Source organism: Protopterus annectens, chromosome 14.part0, assembly GCF_019279795.1.
Source record: "Protopterus annectens isolate FY-2018-M chromosome 14.part0, PAN1.0, whole genome shotgun sequence".
NCBI lineage: Eukaryota > Metazoa > Chordata > Ceratodontiformes > Protopteridae > Protopterus > Protopterus annectens.
In genome coordinates, this window is record NC_056748.1 from 908,087,154 (window position 1) to 908,113,265 (window position 26,112).

The following is a 26,112-nucleotide window of genomic DNA, read 5'->3' on the forward strand; positions in this document are numbered from 1 at the left end:
CATAGGTAGGTACTAAGCTATTGGCCCAAGGGCCTATGTAAGCCTAGCCAACAAGGTTCCCTGGCTTACGCCACCCAAGAAAGTTATTTTTCTGTGCAACTGTTGAGCAGAGCCACAGAAGTGATCCCCGGGGTGTATTTCCTATTTCCCATCCACTCATCAAGATTTTTCTTGAAGAGTGCTTATGAAGAACTTTGCTTGACATCGATGGGTAGCCTGTTCCAGAGTATGGGAAGTCTCTGGGACAGGAATCTATCCCTCCAGCATGTCCTCTTTATTGTGGTGACAAGGTTTAGGTCCCTAGAGCGTGTAGCTCAGAGGGATTGAGATTTCTTCTTTAGCAGGCCTTAAACAAGCATTAGGTTTGATTTTGAAAAGTGCATCTAAACCCAACAATGACCGTACATTCTTCTTCCACTGTAGAGGCTATATTCTGACTATCTTGACTCACATGACAAGTAAGATTATTTTCAAACAGCTTTATTAATTTCTCACATTCTGGACAATGACATGGGTATACATACATTAATATAAAAGAGAAGCACTGTATGCATTTTTAATTTTTTCATGCACTATACAGATATGCTTGTTTTGGCAATTATCATTCATTGCAATGTTGCATAAATTGTTCAAGCCCTACTTTCTCTTAGGTTTCACTCCTCCTTCTGAACACTATTCTTCTTGTATTGTCCCCACAAATTCTATTTATCTCTATGTAATTTGTGCCTCTTTCCCTTTTTCTAAAGAATTACAATTGGCTGAGATTTTGATTTCCATTTTCTAGTAATTGCTTTTTTGACAGTGAATAGCATTACACTATATAAGGTCTTATTATTTGTAGACAATTCATTTCTTATATCCCAGCTCAAAATAATTTCCATTTACACATATTTATAGCACTGTCTTGAGCTGATCATTAGAGAATCAACCAATGCCCGAATTATTTGAATATATCCCAGATTAGTAATAGTATGACTCAGCATTCCCATCTCTCTCTATAATGAGGAGGACTTTGAAAAGGGATTGATAACGTGAGGTTCTGCTTCCTCTTGTAATGATTGTGTTAATCATGAAGCACTTACCTGTAATAGCAGAATTCCCTACAGTGGAGAACAATTGGCCTGCAGAAAGCTAATATTTATTTTATAAAATTCTGAATAAATGATTAAAAAATATTCCATTCTATCGCTTCTAAGTAATGCAACCAGGAGCTATTTGTCTTTGGCCCCTCTAACTCTTAGAACTGGTGAGCCATTTTGTTGCTGACCAGGTAACTGTTATGGCACATATTGATAGGATCTGCTTCCCGAAGTACTCAAGCTCTTTAATTTCAGACTTAGAGTCCTCTAGGGTTAAATACTGGTGCAGAAATGCCAACACTTTCATAGCATTTTACTTGGGATAGTCATCTATGCAGCTTTCTTAGCCAAGTACCAGAATTCACTAAGTAAACCTTTTAAAACTATAAGATAGAATTTGCCACACAATCCTTTCATGCAGAGCCTCCTTGGAAATGTTGACTATGTACTTATATTTGAATAGTCACATTCTGGTATCACTCTGTGACTTGTCTGATATATAAATTCAGTTTAATCATACTGCTATTGATCTCCACCATCATGCATGGTGGAGAATCATGAACTTGTTGGCAGACAACCAGAAGAAGCTTATTAGTACAACCTACTAATTTGGACATTGACTCTGGCTTTGTCTATAGTATGTATCACCTCAACCATAGAGTGCTCATTAGCTGTTTTATAAAATAGGTAAACATAGGGAACACAAGAGTTGTCTTATGAGACATGAAATGCAACACTCATGATGTCATATCTCAATAATTTTGCCCTAAGACATGGATAACATAATAGAGTCATTGACTCTATTATGTTATCCATAATAGAGTCATTGACTTCTGTCTCCTATAGCTTTGAGCTAGGAGTCATGGTCCAGGTGCTAGCTGCTCCTTTGCATTTTCAGTCCTCCCTAGCCTAGACTATTAAGCCACTTTCCTAGTGCCCCTATTGACCTTTTTGTTCTTTACATTTTTCCTGCCTCATTAGCACACCACATTTCCCCACAGGGATTTCCTCCTTTCCAAGGACAAAGTTTCTTTTCACAGTCCAATCTCTTTTTGTGGCTGAGAGTGGAGGAAGACAGATCAGAGACTAGCAATCTGCAATCTATGGCTGGTTTTTTTCCGTTATATTTACTTAATGTTTTCCTCTCTTGGTCAGCAACTGCAACTTGCAATGCTGGCCTAAACAATGAGGGATTTCTGCATATCCTCACCCGTAAGTAGAATATATATGTTCCTTAGCAGGCCACATCAGCCTATTCCAGTGGCTCAAGTGTCTGCCTGGCCAGCCACCAGGTAAGTCTCCAGCAGTTTGACTTAAACCACTTCCTCCCTCAAGGTGGATAAGATGGTATTGGCCCATCTCCCATTCGTCCCTTAACCACTCATCCTCCAAACTACAGGGTCACTATTTGATCACAGGTCAGCTGGACACAGTCATGGCTTTATCTGTCTTATCCACAATGCCAGCCTTCCTCTACTTTCTTGGCTAGCAGGTAATTGTGTCAGATACCAGAATTCTGTAGCTTTTCATGCAAGACCTTTGATTTCATTCAGTTATCTTAGATTCTCCTTCACTGAGTACAGTTATTCTGCCTATAGGCTCCTCTCCAAAACAAAGCCATAGAACAGGTTCTTAGTTAATGAAGCAACAGTTGTATTAATTTTTTATGGAATGCAGCACAATGCAATGCCTGAGATTCTCTGGTTTAAGTATTATCTATTTAAAGGCTTTGATTATACCTATCTTATATATTTCTCCACATAACTGCATTTAGTTGTTTTCATTCAACATACAGGATGGCTACCTCCTTAGTCTACTTTCTTTCTCCAAAGTGATCTTACAGCTTTGGTTAGAGGAAGCATATGAGCAGTCAGTGTCTTGCCTTTTAGTTTGTCCCGTGTTGAGTATCTCTACTGGATCTTTAAATGCAGTTGTTTTTATTTATTTTTATTTTATTTTATTTATTTACTTATTTATTTTCATTTTATTTATTTATTTATTTGTTAACCAGATAAGTGAAATGTCCTTTTCATATCATTTTCAGCCATGATCCGCTACAGGGGCAAATGCAGTATATAGAAAGTATCAACAATTTAATGTAGTCATACACCCAGCATTTTTGAAAGGTAAAATGAAACATAAGTGCAGGGAAAAAATAAGCAGACATAGGGAGAAAATACAAATTTCACACAGATACTGCCTAGAGGTCAGGAAACTGCTAATCTTGGAGCTAAAAGGTAGAAACCTTAAGTACTGGCAGGATTTTATCATGGCAAAAGTTGGTCACGGTTGCATCATGCTATTGTTTGGGTATGAATATTGGCTATTTTTGTATGCATTGTATTTAACCACTAGTTCAGAGTCACTTGTACCTCAGAATTCTACTCAGGGAAGCTGAAGTTTTCTTTTTTTCCCAAAAGTTTTTATTTGATTTTACAATCCAACAGAAAGGGAAACTGAAGTTTTCATTCCTACAAATGTTCAAGGATCACCTAGTCTTAATTCCTTTCTGAGAGATGTTGGGCAGATCCAATTTAGTATATTGTTTCAGCAAAAAACAGTAATCCATTATCTAACACACAATAACAGTTTGCGTTCATTCAGATGGAGAGACTTTGTTTAGATTTGTAAGCATTCTAATCAACAACATCAGTTACTTTCTGTGCCACTTCTGGGACTGCTGTTGGCTATATCCTATCACAGCCACTTCAAATGAGTCATTATCCAATCTCAAACCATGAAGGCATACAAAGTCTTTGCTCACTAATGCAATGACATTAAAGTTTCTTGATTAAGACATTGACCATTGCTTAAGAGGGAGATTTTTGCATGCTTTCTGTCCATATCTACAGATATACAGTCCCTCTTGAATTTGCAAATGGAATAAACTGCTGGGTTCTAGACCACTTAGTTCTGGCTCTGGTAAATGTGAGTGGCATTTATATACAGAATCATCAATTCCTGTTTCCCATTTATTGGAAAACTTGCAAGCACTCATGAAAAGGAGGCAAGTGTTTTTGCTGGTACTTGAACTTAAGCTGCTTAAAATGTTCAAGTGATGTGCAATGTAACATTTAACCCCCTTTCTGTATTATCAGCTCCTGAATATGTAGCTGTTTCCAGGTTTCAAGTTCTTCAGGGGGTTTACAAATTGATTATCAATTCTGTTAATAAAGATATCTGTCAGGATATAAAAGCTTCAAAACTGAAAATGTCTGACATGCAAGAAACTGACTGGCCTTCTGGTGTCCTGTCAGGAATGTCCTAGACTGTCTAGCATGCAACTTGTAAATCTAGTCTGGAGGATTATTATGTAGCAAGCATCTGTCTCAACCTTCTTTGTAGTTACTGTGCTGCACAGAGTTACTCTCACCCTCAGAAGTATGTTACAACTGAAGATTGCACTGAATTTGTTGTCTTACCTCTGAGACTTCAATGTTGTTATGGAGAAATTCACTGTATTTCTTCTTTGGCCACTTACAGCTTTTTGCCTGTGTTTCTCTGTCATGGAAACCATTGTTCAAATTGTAACCTTGTTGCCAAGCAATGTGCCACAAACCCCTGGTACAAGCTCCTTTTTAAACTGTTTCACTAAAAGAGAATGCTTAGTACATGAAGACTAAACTTCTGATTAAACTGCTGTGCCAAAGTTCACTTAAACTAGAGCATCTAGAATTGTGTTTGACACATAGCTGGTAAATGTACACCTCATAATAAAGATTTGAAAAAAAATCATAATAATATTTTCACATTCTGATTTTAGGCAGAACTAAATTTTCAAACAAGACACTGACATTGTCTTCATTTTCTATTAAGCATTCCCCTTCTTATGTTTGCCTTCCCTAATTAGATCCGGCACTTGGCCACAACATTTCAACCATCCATTGTCTTGCCCCAGTATATGCATTTACCTGGGAATTGAGATATATCTCCAAATTTTAGCCTGTGAAGTGGGACTTCTCCCTCCTAGGAGTGTTGCTTTCCACTCATTTGGATGTGTTCCTGAATTTTATTTGTACCTGGTTTCAGGTTCCTGTGGTGCAGGTTATCACTGTACATCACAGATGTGCTGAAGCCAACTACAGGAAGAAGACTTCTACTTGTTTTTTGTGTGTTACTGATCTGGAGGAAGTAACCTACATCTGAGATCAGACAGTCAGCTTCATCTACCATCATACTTGTCAACTGTACAGATTTTTGTGGAATGTACAGATTTGTGCCTTATATTTTTGACCGTTTTTCATAAAATTGTGTTTTTTTTTGACAAATTATCGGTGAATAATTAAATATTGAAGTCAGAAAATAATGACAGACATTTGAGTTTCAGATTTCATACCCTTTAGAAAACTTATGCTAATGCAAAACCTATTATTCTATCAACTTTTTAAGTTTGTAAGTGCAATATTTAAAAATTGTCCCTATTTTTGGGCTTTTGACCCCTATTATTTATGGCTTTGTACAGATTTCTTGCTCTAAGAGGTTGAGAGGTTTGTCTACCGTTCCTGCCCCCTCTAAGTACACCCATAATTTAGTGTGTGCTTGTGCATGCCAGACATTATATCCCTCCCAACACATGCTGATAGCTGACACTCTCACTCCCAAACTCAATCTTCAGTGTCACAGACATACCTTGGCAGATTATCTTGTTGTGAAGTGCAATTAGTCCAAAAAAGGTCTTATTCGGGAAGAGGGGTAGCCCATCTGCAAATGTGTGTAGAAATAATGTTTCTATAGCTTGCAATAGCTTCAGAAGAGCAGATTTGAAGGGATTTGTATGCATTTATGTTTGTGTATTGCAGTTTCTACATCTGGACTTGCTGAATGCATTTGCTTTCCACCTTTAGAAGTTTCTCTCATGGTCAAGTGTCTACCATTCCTTTGGAATATCTTATTTTGTATTATTTGTGTGCTACGAACTGCAAAGCCTGTTTGGTCTAGACTGATTCACTGAACAGAAAATGTGCTGAAATTTTTTTACATGGGGCAATGATCCTCAGACTTGCTATGTAACAGGTACCCCTTGCAACATCTTAACTAATATAATTCACTCCCAGGTTGGGAAAAGTTTAAAAAGCTTTGGTGAACTGACTGTTTGGTCTCTTAGTCTCGACTGAGTGGGTTTCACTGACGTGAGCTTCTACTGATTAACCAATTACCATGTACCACATGCATACATGTTTGATCTTGTGATCAAGTGTTTCAGTGTATATGATCTGCTGAGCTATCTTTAAGGGAAAAAAAAGTATAGCAGTTAGATAAGACCTTAACTATAACTGCAGTTAATGGAATGGTCTGCAGGTGTTCCTTCTATCAGGTAATGTGCTGAGGGCTTGGCACTTTGGAAGTCTGGTGAATTATCTGGCTTTGCATCTAATCCCAGCAACAGGCCTAAGCACCTACTTGTCTTTTTGCATTAAATCATCAGGAATTGAAATTTGGCTTCTAACAGAAAAGCCCAAGGAAAGACTGAATCCACCCATGGCTTTATATATTGCTTGAGAGCATACGGTGTCAGTTGCAGTTGCGTATGGGTTATTCCTGAGGGCCAGTAAAAAACATTCTGCCACAGAATGCTGTCATATGATCGCTTAATGGTTCTAATGCTATGACCTCCTTATTGTGAGTTTCTTGAAAAGCTGCTCTTAAAGCAAGTTCTTACTCATATAATTATGCACATCTCTGCCCACAAATCTCACTTTTACTTCCGTAACTAGAGTCTAACTACAGTAAATTTACAGGGTGACCTTAATATTACACAAGTAACTCATAACACTAACAAGGTTCACCTAGCAAGAATTCTTAGCATATGTTTGTTCTATTTATAATAAGAACAGTGTCATCAGGTGGTTCAAAATGTTCTTTACTATGATTGTCAGTGTCTGACTAGCCTGTTAAACAGCTTTATCAAGTATTAGATGTTTGCTAACTCTTTTCTGAGTTTACTTAAGACACTGATGGAAATCAGCTGAGAAATGACCATTAATTATCCTTAAAGTGACTACATTTTTTAAATGTTTTCAGTGATGAATGTAGTGGGTGCTCTATCTCAGGGAAGATGTTGAGATCTTTCTTATATAGGATCTTACCCAAAGTGAAGTCATATAGGGAGGCTATATAAACAGAAACATAGATACTGAGCACAGATGTATTTCTGCAGAACTAAGGTGTGGTATGTTCACTCTGAAAGTTAGAACATGTGAAAACTTTAAAATATTACCTGGAAACCAGTCATCTCAATAAACCATCCTCTCTCAAGTATTATCTCTGTTTAAAGCAGTATTGACCTTATTTTGCTAAAATTACTGTAATTAGTTGTACATCTGTTGGAGAATATTTGCAAACTATTTGCAGATTATACACAATATAGTTACATTCTGTCATAACTAATAAAGACCTTTAATTTCCTGGCTGTGAAAATGAAAGATTTTCTACTGGTTATCGACAGAAGTTCACTTGACATAGGCAGTTTTGATTTTACTCTAGTCTCTAGTGTTAGCAGGTATTGTTGGAGTGAATGTTTTTATTTTTCGCTGTCAATAAAATCACCCAGAATGGGGTACTACTGAACCTGATACTTGCCAAATTGCTATCAAGGAGATTATTTCAACCACCAGCATGTAAATGCCTCACAAGCAACAAATGCCACGCATAGCAATTTGACCAAACTTCGACTCCATAGCTAATAGAACAGGAAGTATCCCACGTTATATTCTAGTAAACATCTGTAGCAAATTGCACAGTTATCTCTATAGATCTCTAAATATTGGTTGTTGAACTGATATAATAAATCCCCATCAATACTGAATTTGAACATTTTGGTTAGAGGACAGAAAGCAGGAGCAGAAAGAGAGTGAAATACAACAAAGCATAAGGAAGATCACAAACTCCAGTTCAGCTGCCGACTACTATGAGGGTAGAAAAAGCACTGGCTAAAGTTTTTTTCACCCCACCAATGTGGAGGGGATGTTTTTCTTTACTCCCCCCTTACATCTGTTATTTCCACTCATATGTTACCAAAAGCTGGAAAAAGGTGAAAAAGAAGCCAAGTGACCCAAGTTTGGTTGGTGGCTTGGACACTTGGCAGAAATGACACGGGGAAGGGTGTTCCCATCGGGGGAATGGCATAGCACAGCAAGATGCATACTGCTGCATTTGCTTGAATGAGAGGCAAGAAAATGAGTATCCAGGTGTTTGCCTCACTAACTACCACTTGGTATATAGCAAGAATACAAGAGCATGTGCTTGCAGGGAGATGCATTGTAGGCTCCTGCATATAATGTGGGTTGCACATCCATCTGCCAAGCCATGGGGATTATGCTACATACAAACAGAGTGCCAGTAAAGATACAAATAACCCTCTTGGATACCTGAATAATGCCCCCCCCAACAGCTCTTTCCCTACCACTAGGCAGACATTCCCAGTGGAGTGGGGAATGAAAGGGCATGTCTGATTTGGGGGAAGCTTAGTAGAGAGCAGGCATGGGGACTAAATGTACATAAAACATAGAAAGGGAATTACTTGGTTTTTGCACACAACTGAACTCTGACAAATTCCTTTGTCACCAATAGATGATTTTGCCTTCCTGCTTTTATTTCTTTTGCTTCCATGTGCGTTATTCTTTTTCTATTCAACCTCTGGTCTTTAGTTCAAATATTTGGGAGTAATACCACAACTTCAGCATCATTTATGGATACAAAATTTAAATTCCTCAGTCTTGGAATTATCCACAGTCCCTGCACTTTTGCTAGCATTCTCTTGCAATGGACTGAGCTAAAGGTCATAGTGAAGTCCAGCTGGACTGTGTATATTGGTAATTCTTATTAAGTTTTACTCTGAACAAGTCATAAAACCAGATCACATTTGATTATCAGTACAATCTGGCTATAGAATCATGTTGGTCACTCTTCTGGAGATTGTCTGTCTCTAGGAAAGCAATTAGCCTTACCCCTCAAAACTGTCTCCATAGCTTTCTTTACCACTGATATTAAGCCAACAATCATGTAGCTTCACAGATTTTTTTTATGCTCCATCCCTTGCACAACAGTACCATTCATCTTTTCCTATATGTACTACTGATCTGTTGACGTTTTCCATGGGGTGATCGGCTAGAGCACTACCACATTCCTGAGAACATTAGGAGACAGCCAGTCTAGTCCTTGTCTCTTGTCGTCTGATAGGGCAGACAGTTCTATTTCCACATCCTTCTTCTTTGTCTTTTATCTCCACTCTGCCCTATTTTCTTACCATCATAACATCTCATTTTCTTTCTCTTGTAACAACTGAAATAAAGTCATTTGTTGTCTCTGCTTTATCCTTGTCTTTATAATGAGCTCACTACTGTTATCTTGGACATGTAACAAGCAGACACGATCTACATCCATCGAGACTTGTGACCTACTTACCCTTGGTTTTGATTATTTGCACTACCTTGACTCATCATGCACAGTTTTCCTCCACCTCTTTGATCTCACATCTGATCCCTCCTTTAATGGAGATCACTGCTCAATCTCAATTCCTTCCTTCCTTCTCTGTTATTCATGAACAATCAATGCCACATCTCCACATCCCACCTCCTCTTGCCATTGGTTCATATTCTGTGACATAAGGAATGCCCGCCCACTCCTCTTGCATCACTGCTTGCAGCTTGTCCATCTTCCTACCCATACTCCTTGTATTGCATAATAATACTACCAATTCATGCTCTGAATTGCCCTTGTTCCTCTAGTTTAAAAGCACAGTCACTGGGATGCACCTTTCCTGTCGAGATGTGAATACTGCTCTTCTGTCTGGTCTAACAGAAAGCTTTTCTCTTGCACACAGTAGGTTGCTTTGTCAGATCTTCTGCCATTCACCTTCCAATCCCAAGTTCTTCTCCATAGTTCATAGCTGCAACCAGTCATTATAATCACTAATCATCTGCATTATGGCTGTGGGTACAAGTAGCAAGACTGACAGTGCTACCACTAACCCCCTATCCTTGCATCTCCCTGCCACATTTCTGGCCATACTTGCTACTGCCTTAGTTGTCTCCTTATGTGCTGTTATGCACCACAATATCTCTGCCCATGTATTATCCAAGACAAGGGGAATTACAGTCTTATCAGCCTTGCGTCATCGGTAAAGTGATAGAATGTATTATTACTGTTATAAACTGTGATATCAAGAATCTTATTAGACTTGACTCCCATCAGTTTGGATTTGTGAAGGGTAGATCTCATCTGTTTAATCTGGTAAATTTCATTAAAACTGTTACAGAGATTGTGAATAGTGACCATGCAGTGCACACAGAGTATGTTAATCTGGTTAAGGCCTTTGACACCATTCCCCATGCTGGCATCATGCCAAAGATAAATGTTTTAAAAAAATCAACCCATATTTTGTAAGACGGATAGCAAACTGACAGGACCCACACAATATAAGCTGCGAGTGCCTCATCAGAAAGTATGAAAAGTAACCAGAGGTGTTCCTCAGGGCTTAGTACTGGGACTTCCCATTTTTGGTATTTATTTCTCCTAGCAGAAAGGCAAGACCTCTGGCTAATACAGTTTGCAGACAATTGTAAACTTCCCATTATAGTAATATCCCCCATGATGTCCAAACCTGTCAGCATGAACCTGCCCTAGTAAATTGTTGGTGTACTAAAAAATGAAATTAAACTAAATGCGAAAAAGTGTAGCATCATCACTTTTGGTAGACAAGCCCTCTTCTCATCATACTGAATAGACAACACACCACTACAAAATTAAAATGCAGTTAGGAACCTAGGTGCTTGAGTTGATAGTTCCTCTCTTTTCACCATCATGTAATGATAGTTGTCAGGAAATCCTTTTATTTAGCCCAGCTAATCATCAGAGGAATATCATCAAGGTCTAAGGAGGTAAGCTTTACCTTATACTAATCATCGATCAGGCCAATAATAGAATACAATACTCCTCATTGGGATCTATCATTCATCTATCATTGATCAGGCCAATAATGGAGTACAATACTCCTCATTGGGATCTATCATTCATGTATCATTGATCAGGCCAATAATGAATACTCCCCACTGGGATCTATCTCACTAACTATTCTATCCCGCAGAATCTGCTCATATCATTCCCCTACTCACATTCAGCATAGATATTTTATTAATACCAACCTCCCAAGGGACCCCAACCACCTCCTTTTTACTACCAATTCTCCCAATCTCTACTTGTTTCCCCCGTTCCCTCACTATTCCCCTTTTAATTTCTACAAAACCCTCCCCCTCTTCCTATGACTACTTTTATGTTTCTTGTCTCAGTATATGCACATGTTTTATTCATAATTATACCTCTCAAGCTCTCAGTACAAGAACTCTGGACTAAGACAAAAAAATAATGAGGGGGTAAAGGCCCAAAAATAGGGACAGATTTTAAATATTGCTCTAATAAACTTAGAAAGCTACTGGAATAACAGGTTATTGCATTTTCTGAAGTATATGAAGTCTGAAACTCAAATGTCTGCCATTATTTATTGGCTTCAATCCTCAATGATTTGCTAGAAAAACACATTGTATGAGGAACAAAACAAAAATTTAAGGCATCAGTCTGGACATTCTGTGAAAATCTGAACAGTTGAGAGGTATCCTCTTGCTATTATGCTATCATATCTGTAATTGTAGTAATAAAATGTAACTAAGACAGTATGTATTTATGGTTGTATTTTATTTATTTATTTATTTTTGTTTTTGTATTTTTTTTGTATTTTTGCCTTTCATATTCAAAACATTTTTCTCAATGAGCCTCTTCTGAAATGGATCATGTGCCCAGTCACACTTTCCCAGTAAGCAAAAGCAATAAATAAATAAACATATCAAATAATTAGAGTGATCCCAAAGATTCCTAACCAAACAAATCACAGGACTAAAATTTCTGAGCTATTGAGAAAAGCTGGAAACTATATCCCTTGATTCAGTGTCCTTTGACTTTTGTGGGGAGATTTCTGTCTCACTTGTACCATCAGAGACGTGATCATGCTACACCTCCTGTTTCTCTGCAAGCTCAACATCTCCTCTGATACTAGAACCATGGAGCTAAATTTACACTAACAGATAAATAAAACATAATGAAGGGAAAGGATTATAACACAGTGCCTCCCAAACTCTGGAATAAACTTCCCCTGCCTATTAAGCAGTGTGGCTCATTATCGTATTTAAACATAAAATAGATGACTAGATGTATGCCCTTCCTGGCAAAAGGGGGTGCTGCCTGAGGGAGTATACTAGCAAGTTGAGAATAACCATCAGTTTTGGTGGCCTTAGAATATCTGTGAATATATATGATGAGCAAATGGGTGCAAACAATTAATTATGAGATGTCTGATCAGTGTGTTCTGAGTGAAATCTACAGGGGATGCCCTTCTACATCACTGTTGCAGTATTCTTTACTATAGGGTTCTCCCTCCCAGGGCAGCCCAACATTTAGTCAGTATACCAATGCCTTATGATGTTGTATGCACCATACATGACACATATGCTCTCTGCACAAGACATAGGCATAAAAGTGACATACGGAAGCAGTTATCAAGAACTTCCTTGCCACCAGTCTGAATGCCATTATTGCTCATTGGTCTGAATGCACTGTTGTTGTGCTGAATACCTAGCCATCAGATAAGTACCCACTTGGACTTATATTTTTTATTTTCTTTGGTCTTGTATTTTATTTTGTTTACCTACAGTTCATGTCATCCAAGCAGGGAAAATGTCAGTGTGGGAAGCTGATTCCCCCCTAAGGATCATCATGAACAGTGTGTCTTTTGCTTGGGTGCTTCCCACGACCATACCTCTTGTAGTATCTGTAAGGCATTTGTGCCCAAGACACGCAGAAGTCATTTGTCTTCCCTGGCCATTTATCTTGAAAACCAATTACTTAAACAGGGTAAGATGGCAGAATCCATTAATCCCGAGATACTCCTGTTAGGTAAGAAGAAGGCCAAGAAACCTCAGCCAAATTCTTTAGCTGTGCAGCCTCCACTGGACATCTCTCTAGAAGTAGGTAATAGCTCTGTAGGCCATTCAGCATCTACATCAGATTCCTCTACTGTGACCCCATCAGAGGCCAGCATGGATTCATCTTTTCACATGTCCTCTGAGGCTTTGCAGGCATCTGCTCTGGACATTGAGGGGGAGCTGCCCTTGATTATCGTGTAGGGTCTTAGAGGGATTCCAGAAATATTTGTTAGGGAGGACGTTCCGGGTACTTTTATAGAATCTCACCAAGGGTTGCAACCTCCGGAATTTGTTAGGGTTGACGTCCCTTCCAGGAAAAGACAAAATATGAAAGATGTTTAGGTCCATCCTAAGGGATCCTCAAAGAGAATGGCAAGAGTTTACTCATGGCTCATTTTCTGCATTGATGGCCCTGAAGCCTTCTCAAGGGTTTCAGTGCCTGCTCCTACTTGGACCTCTACCCCTTGTAAATGACTTAGGGAACTGGATTGCTGGGATGAGGATTCAAAGTCTGATGAGGGTTCCTTGTCCTGTTCTTCACAGATGCCTTCACCTTTGGCTTGTGGCTCTGATGAGGAGTCTTTTAGCTCTAAGTCTCCTTTTGAGGAATTTGACGACACAATTGCTAGGATGATGGAAGGATTCTTCTCGTGTGTGATATTCAGAGGAGATATTGTGAGTTGCTTCAGGTGGATACTCCTAAACCATCTGCAGTTCCTCCTTTGTTGGCTGCCTTGTTAGACACTTTCATTGCTGCTTCCAAGTCTCCTGATTCTCTGCCTCCTGCTCTTAAGAAACTTGAAAAGTTCTGTAAGGTCCCTGAGGATTATCAATTTTTATTTAAGTGTTCTTCTGCTGCTCCTGATGTGGCATAAGTCTCTTTTGACAAACTTTCCAAGCTCTTGCTCTCTTCCAAACTTTTGCCTTCTGATATGGATAGTAGGGCAATGGAAAGGATTGGTAAGAAGGTTTACACTGTTTCTCCTTTGGCTTTTAGGGCTACTAATTACCAGACGCATAAGACCAGGTATGCTCTGGCCTTGATTGCTCAGAGCTTGTCAGATTCTTTTGACCTCCCAGATTCTGAAGGCAAATCTTCTGCCTTATCTGTTTTAGGTTCTACTTCTCTAGTGTCTCACACTCTACCAAGTGTAGGATGCTGCCAATACCTCTTCTAGGGCTTCAACGTTTGGGTCTGTCATGAAGCATTATTCTTGTCTTCATCTCCAGTTTCTTGCCTGACTTAAGGCCAAGTTGTTGGATGCGTCTTTGGATAATGAACTTCTTTTTGGGACTACTACTGCTGACCTATTTAAGTCTCTTCAAGAGAAAGACAAAGCTTTGTAGGACCTTAAACATATTTTTGCCTCTCCTATTGCTAAGTTCCACAGGAATTATCCTTCTAAATCTACTTTTGTCTGCAGGCAACCCAACCAGGCCTCCAAGGGCAAGAAGGGTGGTAGAAAAGCCTCCTCTGCTATGGTATCTTAGACGTCTGTGGCCCAGAAGCCTCCTTTATCTGATAAGCCTGCTTCTCTTTGATAATTTGCCCCACTTTTCTTATACAAGGTTCGTTTGTCCCTTTGGGTTTCCCTTTCTCTTCCAAATTGGCTTCTTATCACTCCAGACTCTTGGGTTCTTGGAAAGTGGAACTCAGACCAAAAGCTGTAGATGGAATGAAGGAGCAAACACAATTCTTTAGTACTTTCATTCAAATTTATTCTTCATGAACTTCTTCAGAAAAAAGTTAACCTCTCAAAACACACCTCTTATAAAGTTACATCACACATCACATGACTTTCATGATACTTTAAATTAAAGGTATAAAATCATACCATAAAAATAAAAAACTGTCTTGTTTTCCAAACAGCTTTAAATGTAAAAACATCATAAAAAATGTCTTAATATAAAAACATCATATTATTATGATTTGAATCTTATTTTAGTGCTAAAAACACTTAATATTAATACATTCTTTCAGACCAGGGGCTCTGTCTGCTACCAAACTGATCTGCCACAATGACTCCTTGCATTCTAAAATCAAATTGGTGTTCCCTATATAATGCGAGGTACACCACCAAACTCCACTCAACAAGGCAAAAAACGAAAGCGAGGACCAATTGGTAAAGCTTTCGTTTTTTGTTCCCTATATAATCCACTTGTTGAACATAATCTATGACTGAAAAGGTGAACTTTTTTAAAGTTCACACAGTCAATAGCATGCCTAACTAAAGCATTGCTAAAGTCCTTTTTCTTAATAGCAAGTGTGTGCTCATATATTCTACGCTTTAAACTTTTAATGGTTTATCCTATGTAGTAGCTAGGACAAGAGTCACATACTGCCATATAAACTATGTTTGTACTCTCACAGGTAAACTGTCTGTGGACCCAAATAGTCCTTTTAAGATGTGTAATAAATGTACTAGATGTATTACTTACATACCTACATTGTTTACACTTCCTGCAGGAGAAAGTACCTCAAACACTATTCACATCAGTCGATGCTAAAGTGTGCCCCCCCCCCCCACCATTTTCCAAAATATTTTTGATGTTCTTAATTTTCTTATAGGTAAACTTGGGTTCTACACCAACTACCTGTATGAGTTCCCTATTCCCCATCAAAACCTTCCAATTGTCCTTAATTATGTGTTTAATAACACCCATCTCATTGACAATGGGGATGGGGAAAGAAACAGTGAACACTGTGTTGTCCTTCTTTTTCCTGTTGTTACTTACATCAGCAACCCCCCTGATGATGAGTTTGGCAGCATTTTGTCTCAGAATGAACACTTCCTTATGTATATTGGTTAACCAAGCCTGGTCATACCCTCTTTGTTCAAAAAAATGTGTCAACATGATGACCTCTTGAAAAAAGTGTCATCATCAGATGTAAGTCTACTGAGGCAAATAAATTGCTCCTTAATCACCCCTTTCTTTATATGCCTAGGGTGTAAGCTATCTCTGTGCAAATATTAGTTGGCAAAAACATATTTCCTATAAATCTTACAAAAGTGTTACTGAACATATCAAAAGTATGTCCAAATAATTAATAGTCCTACCAAAACTACCCACAGAAAATTCCAAAAAATCTGTGGTTTGATTTAAGTCTCTAACAAAGGACTCAAATTCACTCTAATCACCAATCCACAGAAATATCAAGTCATCAATAAATCTTTGATATAAAATAATGTGGGATCTTTGCGGGTGTACATACAAATATCTCTCCTCCCACATGGCCATTACAAGGTTGGCAAAAGATGGGGCCACCCTTGCTCCCATAGCCACCCCTGAGGTCTGCTTATAATATCTTTGGTTGAACTCAAAAAAATATTATCAAGAACTATACCCATAAGCCTGCAAACTGTCTCTATTTTACTGTGTGTAAAGTCAGTGTACCCATTGAGGTAATCTCTCAGACATTCTATACCAGCATCTTGACTGATACATGTATACAGTGATTTAACGTCTAAAGACACAAAATAAAAATCACCATGGGTGAGGTTACTGTCCCTCAAAATTTCCAAAAGGTGCCAGGAGTCCTTAAGGTACGACATATCAACATCAAAGAGATGAGAGCTCTGATTCTGGCCCTCCAAGTTTTTCACCTCATGTTCTCTCCAGGCCCCTTGAAAGTGTGCACAGATACGACTCAGTTGTGAGACACACAGATGACCCTCTCACCAGGCTCAAAATGCTTTTTCTATGATCGTAGTACAGTGAAGAATGGGATATTTGCCCTTTCCTCACTGTAGTGCGATCTCGGAGTTGGAATATATATTTAGCGGGGGGGGGGGCACAGCCTCTCCAGTAGGAATTTCAAGGTCTGGTACATTCGATATTCTGAGCTTTTGAAATTTGTGCAATTTGCTCATATGACATAGACCTGAGTATAACACCCTGTTTGGTATGTACCTCTCCAAACACCTGCACCAACTGGAAAGGCCACAGAAATATCTCACATAGAGAATCCATGGCCTACAACACCTGTCCTATGTGGACAGGCTCAAATTACTATTGCTTTACTCAGTATCGTACAGATTGCTCAGAGGTGATCTGTGTCTCACCTACAAGGCAATATCGGACCCTGCCCTACTAGGGATACTTCATATCCATAAGTCTAACTCCTCACACATTACTCACTCAACAGGCCTAAATCTAATATGCAACATCAACAAAACCTGCTGGAGATACAGGTTTATCTCCCAGAGGCTGCCCCATCTCTGAAATAGAATTCCCATACATGTCAAATAGAGTACCTCGCTAACCCTCTTCAAGTGCAATCTTGATGAGTGGATGGGAAACCACAAATTTATCCCAGGGGTTCTACCTGTGTCCCTCATTGACAGTAGTGACAGGTGCTGACTGAGGTTTCTTTTTGGGGATAAACTCTTGGCTAGGCTTGTAAGGGCTCCAGGGCCATTAGCCTAGTAACATCCTATGATCCTATGAACAATACAGTGATGTGGCATGTCAACAAGCAGAGCGGCACAAAATCTTACCTCTTCTGCAGCATGGCTCTTCAGGCTTGGGAGGTGGTTCTCAGTTCTCAGTTAACTCTACAGGCAGTATACATTCCTTCTAAGCATAATTTAGTGGCAAACTCTTTGAGCAGGTCCAAAACACAGGCTCATAAATAGATGCTTCACAGAGATGTGTTTATGGGCATTGTCCACTGGTAGAGGGTATTCCTCAGGTAGATCTTTTTGTCTCCCCTCTGAACAGGCAGTTCCCTCTCTTCTGTTCTAGAGTGCCTTGCCATCTGGCATGGAAGCCAGTTACCCTTTCTTTTCCTTGCAAGGGGATGTTTCTTTATGCTTTCCCTCCTCTTCCTCTTCTTCCAAGAGTCTTGCAGAAGATTCAGTTGGACTCCCCAAAAATCTTGCTAATGACTCCCTTTTGGCCAAGACAGCACTGGTTCCCCTTCTTAATGCATCTAGCCAAGGGCAATCACCACAAGTTCCCTCACTGGTTGGACCTCCTCACACAGGACAAGGGGTCTCTCATCCATCCTCACTTGTCCATTCTTCAACTGACACTGTGGGTGTTAGGGTTTTGATTCCTTTGATGCACCTGTTTTCTGAGGACATGCTCAGCATTTTACAGGAGGCAAGGAAAGCCTCAACCAGAAAATCTTATATGTCCAAATGAGAAAGATTTCTTCCTGGTGCCATGGTCATAACCAGGCCCCTTTTTCACTGGAATCCCTTTGGTCCTCTCTTATTTGTGTGAGTTGCTCCAGTCTGGTTTGGCCTATTCTTCTGTAAAGGCCCATTTGTCAGCAATTACTGCCTGTTTGCCCTTGAATCATCCCTTGGCTTTTCATTTTGAGCTTGGCTTCTCATTTTGAGGTCAAACAATTTTGACATCCTGCATCTTAAGCCTCTAAGCAACCTATTCCTCCTCCTTGGAACCTTAATTTTGTTTTGGAAAAATTGACTCAGGATCCTTTTGAGCCTGCAGGTTTTGCTTCTTTGCAAAATTGTACCTGGAAGACTATTTTGTTGCTGGCTCGTACATCTGCTCGGAGGGTTTCTGAGCTCTAGGTCTTTATGCCAATTACTCCTTTTATGTTTTTTTTTATAGGGACAGGGTTCTTCTTCATACTAACCCCTCTTTCATGCCCAAGGTAGTGAATGAGTTGCCCTTGAATCAGTCAGTAGAACTACCTTCCTTTTTCCCTTCTCCTCAGCCTGTTAGTGAGATGGTCTTGCATACCTTGGATTTGCACAGACAGCTCCAGTACTAGTTGGATAAAACTAAGGGCATTCAAAAGTCTGACTAGCTTTTTGTTTCCTTTCATCCCAGAACATTGGGTTTGGCTATTTCTAAGCAAACCATTTCCTGGATATCTAAGGCCAATTCTTTTTGTAATTCTTTTCTTGGCAAATCTTTGTCTACTTCTGTTAGAACTCATTCCACCAGGCTGTTGTCTCTTCTTGCGCTTTCTTCAAGGGGTTGGTCACCAGTTCCATCCCTTAAGCCACTACTTGATCTTCAGTGGATACCTATACTAAGCATTATGAGTTGGATGTGTTTTCTAGGGCCAGAGCAGGTTTTTCTAGAACCATTTTGTATGGATTTGTTGAGGGCTTTTCTCAGCTTTCTACCTCCCATTCTGTTTCTTGAGCTTTTTACTCTCCCTAAAGTAAAGAATACTGCATCAATGATATAGAAGGACATAATACAGTTGTATATAATCTTACCTTAACAGTAGATGTCCTTTACTTCACTGTTGCAGTATTCACTCCCTCCAACCCCCTCTTGTTTGTTTTGGTTTTTGTTTTGGATACCCTTCTGGCTGAGGGTTTCCCATTTTTCTTCTGCATTTTCTCCTTCTGGATGTGCATGGACTTTTTTGTCCAGTGGAGACTGTTCTTTACTGGTGCAAGTCAGTTCTAGGTAATTGCTTTTGTATGTCACTTTTATGCCCTACATCATATGCGAGGAGCGTATGTGTGATGTATGATGCATACAAAATCATAAGGCTTTGGTATACTGGCCAAACATCAGGCTGCCATGGGTGGAAGATTCCTATAGTAAAGAATACTGCAACAATAAAGAGAAGGGCATCTACTGTTATGGTAAGATTTTATGCAACTGTACATTCTTTCTTGCATTTGCAAAATCACTAGCTGTTTTTTTTCTTCCATTAGCAAATGCTGTTGGACAGGGCCGGCCTTAGCTGAAATGGCGCCCTAGATGAAGTAGTGCTCCGGTGCCCCTTAAGCCCCACCCACACCCATGAAACACCCCTATTTGAGCCACACTCACAAAGTCATTCCCCAAGAATGCCACTCCAGTCGTTTCCCTAAATTATGTATTTATAATGCAATGAAAACTATTCGGATATTGTCTATGAACCTACACTCCCACAAAGTAACACACACACACACACACACACACACACACACACACACACACACACACCTGTGGACAGTTTTGATTCTGACTAGTTCACATATTGTTATTAATTGGGATTGTGGAAGAAGACCAGAGTACTCAGTGAGAGCAAGGAGATGAGGAGGACAGGCAAACTCTCCATAAAGGACAATCTTATCAGAAACTAAAGCAAAGAACTAGGTGCTGTGAGGTAGCAGTACTAATCATTACACAAACGAATATCTAGATTTCTTCACATTACTTTCACATTACCATTAACATTTTGACTTTGTTTATGACCTTCTTATCTGTATTTAAAGGCTAAAAATTAGAGCAGCTGTAGGAAATTTTACATATTGTGTTTATATTAATGACAATACAAAATAAATAAACCAAACACACAAGTTAGATCACAGGAAACACTGCATAACTCACATGACCATACACTGTAATAAGATATTTGCCAGAAACCGCATTAATATTAGATACTTTTTAGTTTATATATTCTGTCATTTTCCTCACAGAGACAATTCTTTTTTTTAAATCTTTAAGTATGACATAGGCAAACATGCATTTATGTAAATGAAAAAATCACATTCACATCTTCTCAGCTATAAACATTATGCATTACATATAATTTTCTATACAGTCATTGTCAGTCTAACATTACATAACTCACTCAGTTCTTGCCTTCCCTTAAACCTCATTCCTCCTCCAAAACATTATTCTGCGTATATTGTTTCTACAATTTCAATTTTTCTATGTAATTTGCTCCTACCCTTTTCTAAAGATTTGACTTCCAGTTCTTTTATCTCTTTTAACAAATTAGATTGTCTCAATCTAAAAAAACTTAACTGGCTAGAACTTCAGAACCTAATACTCCTGCATCAATTAGTCATCACTTTTAAAATTCTACATTACCCCTCCAATACACCCATACTTAATAACCTCATCACCCCATATAAAAATCTTACTTCACTTCGCTCAGCCAGCAAGCTTCTAGTAACTACTCTTAAATCTCACAATAAAGCAGGTGACTCCTTATTTGCAAATACTGTTGGATCATATTGGAATAAACTTCCCGTAGAACTGACCACCCTAAGCTCATCTCACCTTTTCAAAAAACAAATAAGAAATCATTTCCAAACCCACTGGCTATGCCCATGCTCCAATCCTGACTGAGCTCAGCAAAGAATTTGCTTCTTTCCAGTCCCCTCCCTTTCACTTCACTGATTATTCATTTCTTCTGATTTATCCCTCTACTGACCAACCTGCATATTTTTCTTCCTTCTTTTCTTTTACACTTCCTATATCTTCCTGCTTCATGCTGTATCACTACATCTTGTCATCTTTTCTTCTCTTACTCACATACAGATCACTTCTATGCTAATCTCTTTCCTAAATACTAGTGCCCTAGCACAACTTGTACTATTCTAAATTGTACTTAGTGCAATTTTGTTACTGACTCTCCTTATGTCACTATTTATTTTTTTTTTCTCTCAATCCTCTTCTTTCCATGACAGTCCACTCTAGTAATAAATTCATTGTAATATTGCCTCTCCATTGCTATCTATTGTTTTACTGCCTCTGCTTTTTTCTAAACTACATAATAACCGTTCTTTTATCTGCTTTAATGTTTTATATATTTTGTTTAATTGTTGTTTGCTTTTTGTGTTTGATTGATTGTTTGGATTTTTTGATTGTTTTTTACTGTAAGTTACTAGTATGTTAATGGAGCTTTTCTCCTCGGGCCTCTGCTGAAAATGGACATGTATCCAGCCAGACTAGCCCGGTTAACAAATGTAAAATAAAATAAAAATAAAATAAAGCCGAAAGACGCAACAACTACTTCAAATGAGGCTGGTTTAGACTTTGATTTCCATTTTCTAATAATTGCTTTCTTGGCATCCACCATAATTAAACTTAGCAAGGCCTTACTGTGTCTAGGCAATTCAGATCCTGTATCATAGCTCAAAAAATCATTTCATTAGTTACACCAGTTTGCACACCCAGTATCTTTGACAGAGTAGTTTGTAGCAAATTTTCAAAGCCTGCCAACTCATTACACTCCCAAAAATGTGTTCCCAATTATCTCTTTCTTCCCCATTACACTTCCAACATTTGTAGTCTACTGAGGAAAAATTCTTTGGAGTCTGCTTGGGATATAAAAATACCTATGCAAACACTTCCAAGAAAAAATCCTATATATTTTAGACTTTGTTGCATATTTGTTTGCCGTACATATATCCTCCTATTATTTCTTTGTAAATTGCTTATCCGATTGCTTTTCCTAGTCTTCCTTCTCTGATTTATTCCTTTAGTTATCATGCAATATTTTACATGCCCTACTAATTATCCCTGTTTTTCAACAGCAGCTTCTGTTCTAGATTCAACTACAAACTCTAAGAGACAATTCTTGAACATAAGCATTTATTCCTGGCAGAACAGAATGGCACACAGCATGCACATTTGTGTCCTTAGAATCATTTTTGAGTACTAAAAGGCATTCTTATGAATGTTAAAAATTCAGCGTTTCACTGTCTCAGATTATTAATCTCTATTTTGTACGTTTACATTTGTTTGCATATTTTATCTGACTCGTATAGAACTTCAGAATGATACTGACTTCGGCAAACTAAATGAAGCAACACACCATTTACTACTAACACATGGTACACTTAAAGCTACAACACAATTCTCACATGTATCATAGCTCAAAAAATAATTTCATTAGTTACACCAGTTTGCTCACCCAGTATCTTTGACAGAGTAGTTTGTAGCAAATTTTCAAAGCCTGCCACGAGTACCTACAAAAATCAGCTGATGCTATTGCTTACCCCATCTCAATACTAATCAATCGAACCGTAGTAGAAGCTAAAATTCCCACCATCTGGAAAATATCCTATGTAATCCCACTTCACAAAGGAGGCAGCTCTACTGAATTCTGCAATTATAGGCCAATACCTATACTCTCTCCACTTGCAAAGGTTATGGAAAAATGTATTCATAGACAACTCATGCACCACCTAATCCAGAATCGCCTTATGGCAGACACTCAGCATGGCTTCCGTCCTCATCACAGCACTACTTCAGCCCTCCTAGCCTTTACCAACACCATAAACCATAATTGCGACAATAATTATATATCCTCAGCCCTCTTTTTGGATCTTTCCAAGGCATTCGATATGGTTGATCACCAACTTTTAATCCACACCCTGCAAACATTCTGTCTAGATACTGGAGCCCTCCAATGGTTTCAATCCTACCTGAATGGTCGACAGCAGGCTATCCTCTGGCAGAATAAACTCTCTAACCTTCTACCTAACACCCTTGGAGTACCACAAGTCTCTATACTAGGGCCCTTGCTGTTCTCCATCTTCATTAACGACCTTTATACTGTCATCCCAAAAGTCAGCTGTATCTACTCTGATTTGCTCAGCCACATCTCCAGTAGAGTTATGGTCAGCTACCCAGACCACCTTTAATACAATAGAAAACTGGCTTTCTGAACATCGTCTGATCCTAAATCCCAAAAAAACTAAAATGCTGTTATTTTCACCAACACATAGATCTACCACTTCCACCTTTACCATAAAATCAAATGATGGTGCAATAATCTCCCCTGACCCATCTACAAAACTATTAGGTGTCATCATAGACAATAATCTAAAATTTGATCTACATGTTAACCAAACTATCAAAACCATCAATAAAAAACTAGGGTCACTTTACAGAATAAAAGCTTTCCTAACCCCTCCAGCTAAAATTGCCATAGTTCGCTCTCACCTTCTTTATTTTCATTTTCATTCTGTATGCATCCCCTCTACTCTCAAATTTAAACAAGACTGTCCTTAACAAACTCTCAATTTGCTACAACCACATTGCCAGGTTTGCCACTGGGCTGCCTTTTAGGACACATCATTGCATCAATCTAAATCAGCTTGGGTGGCTTGAACTACCCAGCCTAATCCAGTATAACCAACTGATTATGGCCTATAAAATCCTCTATAATCCGGACAATACTCCTGCACTTAAAAATATTATCACCCCCTATAACAATCCTAGACCACTTCGATCCTCTAACAAACTACTAATTCAGACTAGCAAAATTAATAACACAGCCGATGATTCTCTCTTTGCAAACTCTAAGTAGATCCTGGAACTCTCTTCCAGCTGATATTACCTTACTTTCCACCTTAGGTCAATTTAAAACTAGACTCAAACAACATTTATCACTTAACTGGCTATGTCAATGTATCAAGCCTGGCTAACTCTATCTAGAATGTGTAAAAATCTGTTAACCAGTTTACTGTGTAATTTAATTTAATCCTGACTTGTTCTCAGGATTAACTGTAACCTGTGGAACTTGTTTAACTTGCTTACTTATGTAATCTCTGTAAATAGTCTGTTTGTAATATGTAATGTTGGTATTATGTAATGCTGTATCTGCTTACCCTTGGAGCTTTTCTCCCCGGGCCTCCGCTGAAAAAGGACATGCATCCAGTCGGACTATCCCAGTCAACAAATGTAAAATAAATACATAAAATAAATGTATGTTGATGAGCACATTGCTATATGCCAAACTACATGCAGTTACAAAGAACATATCTACATATTTCTGTTCACAAATTATAATTTCTATGCAATATTTTCCTGCTTATTTTAAGCTGTTGGAGCACTCCACTTGTGATTGATGCAAGTGTTTTTTTCAGCCCAAGGTAATGAGAAAAATCTGCTTCTAATTGGCTTAAATTGTATGCCCTCCTCAGAGTATGGACAGAAAATGCATGGTATCACTGAGGTACAAAATAAGGTTTCTAGGTTACCACAAATGTTACCTTACCTTTCACCTCATATAAGAAATCACCTGTCATAACGCTGCATTCATAAAAGCAGATAAAACACATCTACACATAGGCTCATGTACTTACACACACACACACACACACACACACACACATACACACACACACACACACACACACACACATACACACAGTAACAGAACGACTAATTTAAATTACATACAAACACATACCCACACACACTTTATCTCGCATACAGAAACGAACGGCTTACGCATAGACTCACACTTCCACTTACCTTGTTTTGAGTCTGAACGGCCACACGTGCATGCATGATGACCTTAACCCCTCTCTTCACTGATGCGTGACGGCAGAACATATTTTTTTAACTTGTTGAAGCCAGCCTGATGTTATAAATGTGGGGTGGCGTTTCCCCCTTCCCTTTGCCCTATGGTTTTGTTATTTTGTGATCTTCTCGGCGCCCTTCACTTAGAGACAGGGCACTGAGAAGATCACAAAATAACAAAAGTACATTTGTTAAAATAAATAAATAAATACATAAAATTCCGCCCTTTACAAGGCCGGTTGTACGGCGCCCTAGGCGGGCGCCTAGTTCGCCTATGCCTAAGGCCGGCCGTGCTGTTGGATGCAATAAATTAGAACAGTGTGTTCTGAGAATGTTTAACTGGCAAGTAGCTCAGTGAAAATAAATGAAGTTTGAAACTGTGAACAATTCTACAAATAGCTGCCCCCCAGCAGCCTCCATACTTTAATACATTAAATATAACAGTGCGTAGTTTAGCTTATTTATTTAACGGTAGCCGTACACTTTTTCTTAAGACTAAAAGCTAAAGTTTACTGAAAGCATGACGTAAATTATTTTTTTACATCTAGGCGGGGGAATAGAATTAAAAGTTAATACAGTTAAGATAAGGACAGATAGCAATATGTGCAAGTGGAAACATAGGGTGTAATGTGTCAGTTAACATGGTTAACCTCCTTGTTGAGATATTATTATTTTTCCTAAAATTCTTGGAGCACTGGACCACAGGAAACAGTTCATTAACAGCTCCTTATTTCTCAGTGCCAACTTCCAGACACATATCAGATCATGTACTGATACAAACTAACATAAAGGTGCAGGGTAATGAAGAATAACTGTGACACTGGTGCTTTCCTACTTATCTGTTAAAATGAGAGGAATTTAAGGAATGGTAGAGGACATTAAGAGTTATTAGGGAAGAATGACATTACTTTAGATGGGATAGGGATACAATGAAATCTAGTGTAAAATCATGGTAGTCATAAGCGAGAGAGATGGAAGAGAAGTAATTGGAATTATTTAGAAGTTTAGTCAAAGGCTAAAGTATTGCAGAT